Raw genomic sequence first — 13372 nt, forward strand, 5'->3', positions numbered from 1 at the left:
ATGAGTGCAATTGTGCAGTAGTTTGAGCATTCTTTGGCATTGCTTTCTTTGGGATGGAATGAAGACTGACCTCTTCCAGTCCTGTGGCCACTGCTGAGTTTTCCAAATCTGCTGGCATATTGAGTGCAGCACTTTCACAGCATCATCTTTCAAGACTTGAAATAGCTCAACTGGAATTCCATCACCTCCACTAGCTTTGTTCGTAGTGATGCTTTCCAAGGCCCACTTGACTTCACATTCCAAGAAGTCTGGCTCTAGGTCAGTGATCACGTTATCCTGACTATCTTGGTCATGAAGATCTTTTTTGTACAGTTCTTCTGTGTATTCTTGCCACCTCTTCTTAATATCTTCTGCTTCTGTTAGGTCCATACCATTTCTGTCCTTTATCGATACCATCTTTGCATGAAATGTTCCCTTGGAATCTCTAATTTTCTTGAAGAGGTCTCTTGTTTTTCCTATTCTGTTATTTTCTGTGATCAAAACTAAACAACTAAACATTAAAAAAAAATCTAAGATCATGTCATCCAGTCCCATTGCTCATGACAAACAGAATGGGAAAAGGTGGAAGTAGTGATAGATTTCCTCTTCTTGGGCTCTACAATCACTTCAGATGGTGACTGCAGCCATGAAATTAGAAGATGATTGCTTCTTGGTGGGAAATCGATAAGAAACCTAGACAGAATGTTGAAAAACAGAGACATTATTCTGCTGAGAAAGGTCTATATAGTCAAAGCTATGGTCACGTATAGTTGTGAGAGCTGAACCTAAGAAGGTAAAGCACTAAAGAACTGATGCCTTCAAACTATGGTGCTGTTCAGCTTTTCTTTTTTGATTAATAAACATACTCTAAAGTTGACTGTGGTGATAGTTGTACAGTTCTCTGAATATATGTTAAAAGATTGACTTATGCACTAAAGAGATGAATTATTTGGTGGTGTATGAATTATATCTCAATAAAACTGTTATGAAAAAGATTGAGATAGACAGACATAGAGATGAGAAAGAATGAGTGAGAGACCCTATCCTTCTGTAATACAGAATGATTGAAATAAAGATTTGAACATTACAGGTAGGATACCGTCCAAACAAACTATCATGATCTAAGCTTGGCTTGTCTCTTTAAGCTCATCAATTTCACAACTCTTCCCACTTCATCCTTACTCTAGCTTCTCCCATTGTAACAAACTATTTGAAGATATTTTCTTGAAATGCCCCTCTCACTTTGTTTCATAGTGACAATCATCTTTCAAAAATTGAACTTCTTAGAGGAAATCATCTCATTGTTGGGTATATCCCTCCATATTGCTCTTCCCTTTCTACCTTCTCATATTTCTATTGTGCTCTGTGTAATATTTGGACATAGAATGTTGGACATGGAACAGACTTGTTCCAAATAGGGAAAAGAGTATATGAAGGCTGTATATTGTCACCTTGCTTATTTAACCTATATGCAGATTACCTCATGAGAAATGCCAGACTGGCTGAAGCAAGCTTGTGGAATCAAGAGTTCTGGGAGAAATATTAATAACCTCAAACATGCAGATTATACCACCCTATGGTAGAAAGTGAAGAGGAAAGAGCCTCTTGATGAAAGTGAAAGAGGAGAGTGAAAAAGATGGCTTAAAACTCAGCATTCATAAAACAAAGATCATGGCATCTGGTCCCATCACTTCATGGCAAATAGATGGGGAAACAAAGGAAACAGTGACAGAATTTATTTTCTTGGAGTCCAAAATCACTGTGGATGGTGACTGAAGCCATGAAATTAAAAGACACTTTCTCCTTGGAAGAAAAGCTAATCTGGTCAACATATTAAAAAGCATAGACATTACTTTACTAACAAAGGTCCGTCTAATAAAAGCTATGGTTTTTCCAGTAGTCATGTATGGATGTGATAGTTGGACCATAAAAAGAAAACTGAGTGCCAAATAATTGATGTTTTGAACTGTGGTGTTGGAGAAGACTCTTGAGCATCCCTTAGAAAGCAAAGAGATCAAACCAGTCAATCTTAAAAGAAATCAGTCCTGAATATTCATTGAAAAGACTAATGCTGAAGCACCAATACTTTGGCCACCTCATGCGAAGAAGATCCTTAGAAAAGACCCTGATGCTGGGAAAGATTGAAGGCAGGAGGAGATGAGGATGACAGAGGATGAGATGGTTGGATGGCATCACCGACTCAATGGATATGAGTTTGAACAAGCTCTGGGAGTTGGTGATGGACAGGGAAGCCTGGAGTGCTGTAGTCCATGGGGTTGCAAAGAGTCGGACATAACTGAGGGACTGAACTGAAATGATGTAACATTTAATTGTTCTATTCATTTCATTATCTATCATACCACTTAATACAACCTTGAAAATAAAGACAGAATTATTCCTCTTTTACCCCAAGGTATGTGAGTTTATCTTAGTGCTTACAGGATCAGACATACAATAAATATTCAATAAGTGTTAACTGAATTAGTGAATGGCCATTTTTATATAATTAATGACATCACTCTTGGTAAACAATTCCTCTGCATCAAATTATTTTAAGAGAAGTCTTAATTTATTTAAGAAAAGCCTTATTTATTTAAGAGAAGCCTTATTTAAAGAGAAACCATTAATAATGATTAGCATTGTCAAATAACTTTAATAATTTCACTTCAGTTCAATATATCTGAATTTCAAGTTTCAGTGACTAAAAAATAAAATCGTAGATCAAGATATGGGCATTTTAAGACTTTATATATTGTCTTTTGTTGTTGTTGTTGAGTTGCTAAGTCATGTCTGAATCTTTTGTGACCCCATGGACAGTTGCCAGCCAAGATCCTCTATCCCAGAGATTTCCCAGGCAAGAATACTGGAGTGGGTTACCATTTCTTTCTCTAGAGTATCTTCCTGACCCAGTGATTGAACTCATGTGTCCTGCACTGCAGGCATATTCTTTACCACTGGGCCACAGGGGAAGCTCATTGTCCTTTGAAATTCATACATTACGTAGAAGATTTTAATACCCTGAGCCCTCATTAAGCCTCTATATTTAGACTCTGCCCTAAACTGACAGTTTTTCTCTCAATGGACAATCTTAAAATCATGAAAAGTTTTATGATAGATGTAAATCTAAAAATGTATAAATAATTACAAATTTTATAAAACAAATCATTTTGCTTTTTAAGGAAATTTACTTAGAATAATTCTGCTTTGAATCTGTGTGCCAAATGTCAATGAAAACAATGTTTAAATCTATGATTTCTTTACCACATTTCAGCTCCTCTGAAACACTCAATGGTCTTTTGATGTCCACTACCAGTAAAGGAGGAAGAAACCAAAAGAATTTAAACTTATTCATGGAGTCTGTAAGTCTACGTTAAATCTTTAGTTAATTCTAACTGTATCTTTGTCATTATCTCTTATGATATAAAAAGAGAATCAATGTTCAGACCAGTGACCTGAAGACCTCTTAGTATTATCAGTTTTTAAATACTGCCTGGCATTTTACCAAGTATCTATAATAATTCCAAGAGATAAAAGAAATCAAGTATGTTAACAATACGTCAAGTAACTGAGGTGATGAAAATTCTTTAGATAATTAAACTTCAATTACTCAGAATAATTTCTGGCTTAGAACTGTAGTTTGATTGAATGCTTTGATATTTCAGGGTTAATGGCATCAAATGTATCTGATATTACATACATAACTTCCAAAAAATTGAGTATAATGCAATACCGAAGGGTAATATGATAGTCATGTCAAGTGTTGCATTAGCGATGGTAGTTCTTTTTATTACAGTTAAGAACTGCTAAAGATTATGTAAGAGGGACCACTGAAGCTACCCTTCAATGTTGTCTCCTATAATTCTGTAGCAAATAGTAAGGCAGGGTGGATGGTTCAGAGACTATGCTGGATGCTACCTACCCAGGGTAAAGATCACAGGAGGGGTATGCATTTTACTATGCAAACAAAGAAAAAAGACTGGGATCCTGAGAACAAGATAACCTTGTATTTATGTGCCAAATGAAAACAGCAACTGGAATATAATATGTGTTCAATGATACAAAAACTTCCAAAAAGTGTAGAATAAACAATTAAGAATACACACTTTCAACTTCTGACACATCCTAGGGTCTCTAAACTTATTTTCCCCGTCTTTATTAAGGCAGCATATATTCATGATCCTAGAGAATATTGCTATTGTTTTTGCCATAAGAGTCACTTTATCACCTATAATGGGAGGAAGATTTTAAGAATAGAAAAACTGGTATGACAAGAAGCTGACAGGCTGTACCAAACTTTCTCCCCACCCATTTTTGCCATCTGCTATTATTTTGAATCTTAAAGCCTATTCAGTTTTCTAAATTTAAAGAGATTTCATCAGGATTAAAGCATGACAGTTTGTGTTGAGTTTTTAATTCTTGGTGCACAGTAAAGTTGACACTTATTAAACACCTCTTCTGGAGAAGGGCATGGCAACCTACTCCAGGAACCTCCACAGCCTGGCAGGCTAAAGTCCATGGGGTCACAAAGAGTCAGACATGACTGAAGCAACTTAACACAGCAAACACCTCTTCTAAACCTTCTTCTAAAAAGTAATATATATGAATATAAATACAAAAAGAATTCTCAAAATTGCAAGTTTAGTTAAAACACATATTTCCTCATTAATAGAAAGACATTTATTTATAAATTGCTTAGAAAATTAGGATAGCTATCTTCATGGACAGATTTTATAGCTAGAGAACTAGTTAGATAGTAAATAGATATTTGGCAGCTTAATATTTCAATAGATTAATCTTCATGCTACTTTACTGATAAAAATTTTTCTTGTGTTCTCCTTTTACTGTTCTAGGAAGCTGGACATGAATTAGCCACTGACTTTGGAAGAAGGGGTCATAGTAGAACCAAGAAATAAATGACGCATACTTCAAAGTAAGTTTTAGAAGCCTGGTCTAAGTATTGACCAAACTTCGTGTGTATAATTGGAGAGAGACTTTTTAAAAACCATTCTCTAACTCAGGGAGAAAAAGGTAGCTACACAAATGGGGCAGGGAATACACATGAAGATTTTGTGCAGTGGGTGTGCCAGGGAGCTGTGCAGGGCTCAAGTGACATCCGTTTTGTGTGTGTGTGTCTGTTTGTTTTCTGGATACTGTTAGGTGAGAAGGACGCTAAGCAAGAGCAGCCACTTGATCTTTTGGGGAACTCACAGAAGGCAACGAGTTTCCTCTGTTGTCTGAGACTCATCCCCAATGGACCAGTCTCCTATTTTATAGCAGAAGATAGCTTAAACTCTCTTTTAATAGAATTCAGGATCTGAAAACCTAGAAAGTTCAGGTAGTAAGAGAGAAAAGAAAAAGATTCTCTGCTCCATCTGACCAAAATTGGACCAAGCTGGAGATCTTTGCCAGGATGATAATTTGGTTGATTTATCCTACTGTGTATTCACATCAGTGTCACAGAGACTTACAGAACAAGGAGATCTGCTCACTTTCAGGTTCATAAGCAGTCTGATCATTTAGAAGTTCAATTTTATCACTTTTCAAGGAAAAATAATGGATAAGGACCATAAATCCAAGGTTCAAGGTCCTCTGTGGCTGCATAATAACTGTCTGCTTGCAACCAAAAGGACTGTCATCACTAAATCTACATTTGATAAGTTCCTTTGTAATTCATATGACTTGCTTACAAAAGTAATAAAATATAAAGGAAAACTTTTTTAAAACGTTGCTAAGATGTCTGTTCTCGGTGCTCCAGGGAGATGCTACAGGAAGTGTGTGTTGAGATGAAGAGGGATCCCTGAGGATGGGGCTGGGAGAGACCCCCACACCCTGAATGTGAACACCCTGCTTTCAGTCACTCATACTGAAACTCCAAGTAAGATTTTATATGAATAAACTTTAAATCTAACCAAATTTGAAAATTACAGAAAGAATATATATTATTAATTAGGGAACACTATGTTAAGTATCAGAAAACTTTATTTAGCTTTTCCTATAAAAGGGAAATGATAACACTCCCTCAAATTATTATGAGGAAATTTTATGGATGAAAGAAAATCATGCATTCAAAAGGATTTTAAAAAGGTAAAATCTCCATATATATTTAAGTGTTGATTTACCATGTTTTCTAAGCTCTTTTATAAGTGGATAGTTGATCCAACTGGATAGCTTGGGATTACTTATGGCAATGCTTTTAAAATGCTAGAACTTTAGGATTTTTGTTTGTTTGTTTGTTTTACTTACTGACAAATAAAAAGCAGAGACATTACTTTGCCAACAAAGGTCCGTCTAGTCAAGGCTATGGTTTTTCCCGTGGTCATGTATGGATGTGAGAGTTGGACTGTGAAGAAAGCTGATCGTCGAAGAATTGATGCTTTTGAACTGTGGTGTTGGAGAAGACTCTTGAGAGTCCCTCGGACTGCAAGGAGATCCAACCAGTCCATTCTAAAGGAGATCAGTCCTGGGTGTTCATTGGAAGGACTGATGCTAAAGCTGAAACTCCAGTACTTTGGCCACCTCATGCGACAAGTTGACTCACTGGAAAAGACTCTGATGCTGGGAAGGGTTGGGGGCGGGAGGAGAAGGGGACGACAGAGAATGAAATGGCTGGATGGCATGACCGACTCTGTGGACATGAGTTTGAGTGAACTCTGGGAGTTGGTGATGGACAGGGAGGCCTGGCGTGCTGTGATTCATGGGGTCGCGGAGAGTCGGACACGACTGAGCGACTGAACTGATCTTCAAATTTTTGCCTTTTATTCGAGGTAACATAATTGAAGTCCCATAGCTAGGTCTCTACACACAGAAGTGCACTTGTGTGAGAGTGTGGTCATCAAATTTCAATGAAGCCATGTTAAATGGAGCTTTGAACTTAAAAAAAAAAAAAAAGGCCCTTTGTAGATATAAAGTAATGTTATTAATCCATCTGGTGCACTTATCTCAGCTGATCAGATTAGGTGTCCAATGAAACCAAGATCAAGTGTTTGTTACTCCAGAGAGTTGTTAGCCTTGTACACATGTGTTTATAGACTTGATCTTATCTGGAACTGCATTCAGTTGTCTCTAAACACTAATCAAAGAACCAGAACCCTCAGCCAGAAGAGGTAAGAGATTATAGCTTTCTAGACACAGTTAATGCCATTTGGCAAAGATTTCTTTTAAAAATACATGGCCCTAAGTTCATCTATAGCATCACCACATAAGATAAATGCATTAAAATATAAAATCCTCATAACACTCGTATTGTGTCTGTAGAAAAATAAAAACCTAGGGGAAAACTACCTTACTTAGATAAAGTCATTGCAATGCTTAAGTAAAAGCATGCATTCAAAGCATACAAAGAAATTTTGATATCTCATTCACTCTACAAATGCAAGGTATCCATAGTATGATTACTTCTGATATAGTTATTGCTGTAACATAGTCATTTTTATAATATAGTCTTTGGATAACAAAGCCAGAATTCAAATATTTATTAAGTTATTAAATGTTATCTGTAACTTTTAAACTATTTAATTCATTTTGAGGCTACTAATTAATATCCAAATTTGCATACTTATAATGCTAGCCAGGGTATCCTTCTGAAGAATTTGTTGTGTTATTCCAGTATCTGAGTTTATCTTTCAAATGCCTTATCCTGAGAGCCTCAATAAAATGTATCCTTTGAATTAGGTTATTTTTTAAACACTCTTGGTGAAAATGTTTATAAATTATTCCAGATATCAGAAGAAAACTGAAACTGTCTTGGGCAAAGATGCATGCAGGTTGCATAGTTACAGCAGAAAGTTCTAGAATTCACTCTATTTCCTTTAAGGTTCTAGCTTGTTTTAAACTCTTGTTTGGCTAATGGAAGGTACTCTTGTGGCTAGTCTTTGTGATAAAGAAAACTACTCATTAGCCTTGAGAATACAGGACTGAAGTGTTGCAGCTGAGGTGCTAGAGCAACAATTGTTCATTTCCCTGGGGAGAAGTGCCTGGTCACCAGTATTATTTTCAGTGAATGGTGACTGACCCAATTGATGTGTTCCCTTTGAGCTCAGTTATTCCATGAGTCTGGGATGGCTGGGAATAAACTCCTTGAACTTCTGAACCTCAAATTTCCACATTCTCTCTCCTTAAAGCATTTTGGAAATAAAGTAGCCAATAGGCATCTTTGCTGTAAGATGAGAACTGATTTGGAGAGAATTCCTTGGTGGTCCAATGGTTAGGATTCCATGCTTCCAGAGCAGGGGGCACAGGTCCAACCCTTGGTCAGGGAACTAAAATCCTGCAAATCACACAGTGCAGCCAGAAATTAAAACAAAATGGTTTGGTGAAGGTTGAACAACAAAGTTTCGTAAGCAGAATATTTGGACTGTGGCAAGGTGACTAAATATCCATGCAAGTAAAGTTCATCTTAAATCTGAGTCAAGTTCAGCTATGGAGCTCCAGTTCTTTCCTCTAGCTTCTCTTATCCTTGGTGAGGAGTAGCTTGTTCATGGTTTGAGTTTGGAAGACTAGTAAGCAGTTTAGAGGATTGTTTCAGCTTTAAATTAGTCCATATGACTTTTAGTTTCCACCAACCCTGAGCTCCTGAAATTATAATTATTAATCAATATTACCTGGTACCACGCACTGGAAACTTCTCCAGACACATGATTACAGGAACACTTGAATCTTACTACTTAAAACATCTTTCAGGAACTCAGTTAAGGGGGATATATTTTTTTTCTTTATTCAGTCACTTATTCACTGGAAAAAAAACAGTAATTGAGTACTTTGTATGACTCAGACTTCATTCTATATATTGGGATTCAGGAATGATCAATACAGCAAGATCTTTGCCCTCATAGTATTTTATTGTAGAAAACAGATAAAGAAAAATAAGTAAGTAAATTAAAAGCAAGTGTATATGTTAAAATGTTTCATTTGTTCTCATTAATAACCATCTTTAACTCCTTTGGCTTTCTTCCCAACCTAAGAATTTGATGATGCAGTAGCCCACAAAGACACATTTGAACAAATGACTATTACATTCATGCATAACCCTCCCTTTCACTTCCCCTGTAAAACAATATTTTACATGAATTAAGATTAATTACTTTTTGGTTGGTTTGGATTTACATTTTTCCAAACTGAAGAAGACATTATCAGGATCTGTACTTGCCCTCTACTTGAAACAGAGCAGGACTCTGCGGTCCTTATCCCCACAGCCACTCCATATCTTTAGCCTGCCTTATATGTGTGGAAAAATTTTAGCCAAAGAATAAGATTAATCAGAGAAGTGAGAAAATGCAGAAACAAAAGAAAATAAAAGAGACTACATATTAATAGTGTGGTCATTAAGCATAGTCAAGGACCTTTAGTTCCTTCTCAAGGGCTATAGATATTAATAATATTCTGAGCCAAATCCTATGAGCTGTTTTATAGATACTGAACCCCCATCAAGTGGAGGAAGTTAACTCATAATGACCTGACAGCAGTCATGACATAAACCTCCAAAATTCTGAGAACTGACCTCAGGGAAATGCAAACAAACCGAACCATGGAACTGAAGATTAACTGTAAACAATCAGGATGACACTAATCAGACTGCTGATGACTGATTTCCAGATGACTGTCGAGCTGACTGTGCTGTTCTGCATGTAGCCCCCTCCCTCTGGCTATAAAAGCTCTTGCCCACTGACTGTCAATATGGGGGAGCTGGCCTTTGGAGAGGAGTCCACCCTTCTCTTCACCCCTATTGCTGGCACCCAAAATAAAGCAAACTTTCTTCGTCTTTCCTTTCCACCAAGCTTTCCCATTAATGGCTTGTGAGTGGTGAGCAGCCAGACCCCACTTTTAGTTATATCCTCACTTGATCAATGTCAAGAAATATTAATCTGTGAATATAAAAAAGATTATTTTCTGATCTAGAATGTTATTTAGTAACTGAGTTGTTTGGTTTTATTTTTGGCATGAGGAAGAAATTTACTTTTTATTTTATATCCCTTTACTTTTCACAAGGAAACAATTTATTCTTGTTAGGTGGAAAGAATACTGTGTGTTTCAGCAATTTTTGAAGGAGTGTTCCTACACATTTTAAATGATTAGTTAATCCAGGGAAAAATTGGACTCATGTGAGGAAGATCTTATTTTCATTGCTTTTAGCTATCACATGATGAAAAATACTATAGCAGTGGTTGAGAGCATTTAGGAAGAACAAATATCTTGAAAATGACTTATTTCATTATACGAAAAGACCCTTAGCTTTTGTAGACCTAGAGTTTTAAATAATTGTGAAACTTAAATTTGACATATATTCTACTCTTGGTAGTTTCCTTATAAGCCTGTCTGAAATAGCTAAGCTGTTATCTGCTTCTGCCACATTTCTTCTCATTGCATAATACTGCACCCCCTAGCAAAAGAGTTTCATACCCTATTACCACGCTTTCTAGTTCATTTCATTGTTCAGTTCACAGCAGTGAATAACATAACTAGTGTTGCAATACTCTTTCTCTTATAACTTTTGGGGTTTTAGTTCTTCTCATATGTGATTTTAAAAAAGTATGTCATATGGACAGTCGACCCTTGGACAAAATGGGTCTGAAATGTGAGATTCCACCTATATGCAGATTGTTTTCAAAAACTATGCAGGGAAAAATTTTTTTAGATTTGTGACAATTTAAAAAAACTCACAGGCAAATTATATTACTTAAAAATATTGAAAAAAATTAAAAGATATGTCATGAATGTATTAAATAGTATAAACAATAGTTTATCTTTTACTACCATAAAATATATACAAATCTACTAGAAATATTTAACTATATCAAAACTTACACACACAAACACTTACAGATCATATATAACACCATTCCCAAGAAAAGGAAATGTAAACAAATGTAAAGATGCAATATTGAATCATAACTAAATAAAATTAAACATAGTGTACAGTGTACTACTATAATTTTGTTGCAAACTCCTTTGCTATTGTTGTGAGCTCAAGTGTTGGGTGTTCTGATTAAAATACCATGTGATAGTAATAATCTCTGTATGAGCAGTTTGTCTCTCCAGTAAACTGCAGATGACAGCAAAAAGTGATGTCTCAGGGCCCCTGTGTATTTTTCATCATGTTTAGTGCATTACTATAAGCCTTGGATAATATTGTAGGACCCGTACAAAGTGCCACTAGTGATGCTGGAAGTGCTCCCAAGAAGCAGAGAAGAGTTATGACATGAAAAATTTTAATTACTTGATATGCACTACAGAATAAAGTCTACACTTGTGGTTTCATATTGTTTCTAGAATAATGAATCCAATGTAAGGACTACTGTAACAAAAGAAAAGGAAATTTATGAAACTGTGGCAAGTAGGCACAAAAAACTTGTACTTTGTGTGAAATATTTTTTATCTCATATTTAAAATGTAATTATATGTGGGTGTGGAAAATTCTTAAAGAAATGGGAATACCAGACCACCTTACCTGCCTCTTGAGAAAACTGTATGCAAGTCAAGAAGCAACAAGTTAGAACCAGATATGGAACAATGAACTGGTTCCAAATAGGGAAAGGAGTACATCAAGGCTGTATATTGTCACCCTGTTTACATAACTTACATGCAGAGTACATCATGTGAAATGCTGGACTGGATGAAGCACAACGTGAAATCAAGACTGTCAGGAGAAATACCAATAATCTCAGATATGCAGATGACACCACCCTATGGCAGAAAGTGAAGAACTGAAGAACCTCTTGATGAAAGTGAAAGAGGAGAATGAAAAAGTTGGCTTAAACTTAATATTCAAAAATCTAAGATCTTGGCATCTTGTCCCATCACCTCATGGCAAATAGGTGGGGAAACAATGGAAACAGTGACAGAATTTATTTTGGGGTCTCCATAATCAGTGAAGATGGTGACTGCAGCCATGAAATTAAAAGAAGCTTGCTCCTTGAAAAAAAAGCTATAACCAACCTAGACAGAGATTAAAAATCAGAGATATTACTTTGCCAACAAAGGTCCATTTAGTCAAAGCTATGTTTTTTTCCAGTAGTCATGTATAAATGTGAGAATTGGACCATAAAGAAAACTGAGCGCCAAATAATTGATGCTTTTGAACTGTGGTGTTGGAAAAAACTCTTGAGAGGCCCTTGGACTGTAAAGAGATCCAACCAGTCAATCCTAAAGGAAATCAGTCCTAAATATTCACTGAAAAGACTGATGCTGAAGCTGAAGCTCCAATACTGTGGCCACTTGATGCAAAGAACTGACTCCTTAGAAAAGACCCTAATGCTGGGAAAGAATGAAGGCAGGAGGAGAAGGGGACGACAGAGGATGAGATTGTTGGACTCATCACTGACTGGATGGACATGAGTTTGAGCAAGCTCCAGAGACTTGAACTGAACTGAACTGAACTGTGGCCAGTTCAATATATAATATTTAAAGTGTAGTTTTATGTGGGTGTAGGTTTTGTATATGAAAGGCAAGCCTTTGGATTCTAATATGATTGGAGAAAAAGCGAAGTCATTATATGACAACTTAACATAAAAGGAAGTAAGGATCTAAAGCTGGAGATTCAACACCAGCAAAGGATGTTTTGATATATCAGACAGAAGTCTGGCTTTGAAAAAGATGTCTAAATAACAGGATAAGTAGATTCTGCTAACCAAGATACAACAGAGAAATCCCAGACATCATTAAGAAATTGTTGAAGAGGAAGGATATCTGTTTGAACAAGTTTTTAATGCAGATGTGTGCATGCTAAGTCACGTCTGACTTTTTGAGACACCATGGACCATATCTTGCCAGGCTCCTATTTCCGTGGGATTCTCCAGGTAAGAATACTGGAATGGGTTGCCATGCCCTGCTCCAGGGGATTTTCCTGACCCAAAGATTGAACCTGAATCTCATATTTCTTGCATTTGCAGGTGGGTTTCTTTACCACTAACAGATAAATGTGCCTTATTCCCAGGAAGGGCAGGGGGGACGGGGCATGCCTTGAGGGACATCTATTAGTAAGGAAGAGAAATAAGCACCATGATTTAAGACAGTAAGGGGTAGGTTAACTCTACTACTTTGTGAAAATGCAATTGGGTTTATGATCATGAAGGAAGCAAGATAGGAAGGAAAGATAAAACTGGGGAAGTATCAGAATAAATCTGTTCTACAATTACTTAGCTCTCTTCTTTGGGACAATTCCTGATTGCAACAGAAAGCTAGAGTCACTGCAGTTCCTAACAGTGTTGAGGAACAGCAATGCAGAGATGAGAGCCAGAGAGAGGTGAAGTAACCATCATTTGAAGGAGCTGACCAGAGTGGACCCCAGAAGTTCATGTCTGGTCCACTGTAATTTTATAGCTGAGAGCAGCGCTCAACACAAACAGAGACAGACTAACAAAGGCTTTCCAATAGCAACTACGGTAAAACCTATGAAGTT

The sequence above is a fragment of the Moschus berezovskii genome, chromosome 2 (genome assembly GCF_049115385.1).
Source record: "Moschus berezovskii isolate FMDL1 chromosome 2, NW_MosBer_1.0, whole genome shotgun sequence".
NCBI classification, from domain to species: Eukaryota; Metazoa; Chordata; class Mammalia; order Artiodactyla; family Moschidae; genus Moschus; species Moschus berezovskii.